The 1062-nt window shown below is 41.1% G+C and overlaps 1 non-coding gene across 1 annotated transcript; it reads right to left on the bottom strand.

Annotated features, from left to right (window-relative positions):
* Positions 1-363: 363 nt before the first annotated feature.
* Positions 364-471, bottom strand: LOC148571497 (small nucleolar RNA R71). Its single transcript, XR_015908498.1, has one exon. It is a non-coding gene; the product is annotated as a small nucleolar RNA R71 (small nucleolar RNA).
* Between the last annotated feature and the right edge of the window lie 591 nt (positions 472-1062).

Here is a 1062-nt window from a genome sequence, read left to right as displayed (position 1 = left end):
ATGCTTGGTGACTTTACTGCACCTAATTCCAATTTACATGGAAGAAGCATCTCCATCCCTACCATTGGAGCAAATAATTTTGAGCTGAAACCTCAGCTAGTTTCTCTGATGCAGCAGAACTGCAAGTTCCATGGACTTCTATCTGAAGATCCTTTTCAGTTCTTAACTGAATTCTTGCAGATCTGTGATACTGTTAAGACTAATGGAGTAAATCCTGAAGTCTACAGTCTCATGCTTTTCCCTTTTGCTGTAAGAGACAGAGCTAGAGTGTGGTTGGACTCTCAACCCAAAGATAGCCTGAACTCTTGGGATAAGCTGGTCACGGCTTTCTTAGCCAAGTTCTTTCCTCCTCAAAAGCTTAGTAAGCTTAGAGTGGATGTTCAAACCTTCAGACAGAAAGAAGGTGAATCCCTCTCTGAAGCTTGGGAGAGATACAAGCAACTGACCAAAAAGTGTCCTTCTGACATGCTTTCAAAATGGACCATCCTGGATATATTCTATGATGGTCTATCTGAATTAGCTAAGATGTCATTGGATACTTCTGCAGGTGGATCCATTCACCTAAAGAAAATGCCTGCAGAAGCTCAAGAACTCATTGACATGGTTACTAATAACCAGTTCATGTACACTTCTGAGAGGAATCTTGTGAGTAATGGGACGCCTCAGAAGAAGGGAGTTCTTGAAATTGATACTCTGAATGCCATATTGGCTCAGAACAAACTATTGACTCAGCAAGTCAATATGATTTCTCAGAGTCTGAATGGAATGCAAGCTGCATCCAACAGTACTCAAGAGGCAGCTTCTGAAGAAGAAGCTTATGATCCTGAGAACCCTGCAATAGCAATTGCATGGGTGAACCATATGGAAACACCTATAATCCCTCATGGAGAAATCACCCAAATCTCTCATGGAAGGATCAAAAGCCTCAACAAGGCTTTAATAATGGTGGAAGAAACAGGTTTAGCAATAGCAAGCCTTTTCCATCATCCACTCAGCAACAGACAGAGAACTCTGAACAAAATACTTCTAATTTAGCAAACTTAGTCTCTGATCTATCTAAGG

Source organism: Arachis ipaensis, chromosome B3 (genome assembly GCF_059453495.1).
Source record: "Arachis ipaensis isolate K30076 ecotype BB chromosome B3, ASM5945349v1, whole genome shotgun sequence".
In the NCBI taxonomy this organism is placed as follows: domain Eukaryota; kingdom Viridiplantae; phylum Streptophyta; class Magnoliopsida; order Fabales; family Fabaceae; genus Arachis; species Arachis ipaensis.
This window is presented reverse-complemented; position numbering and strand designations above follow the sequence as displayed.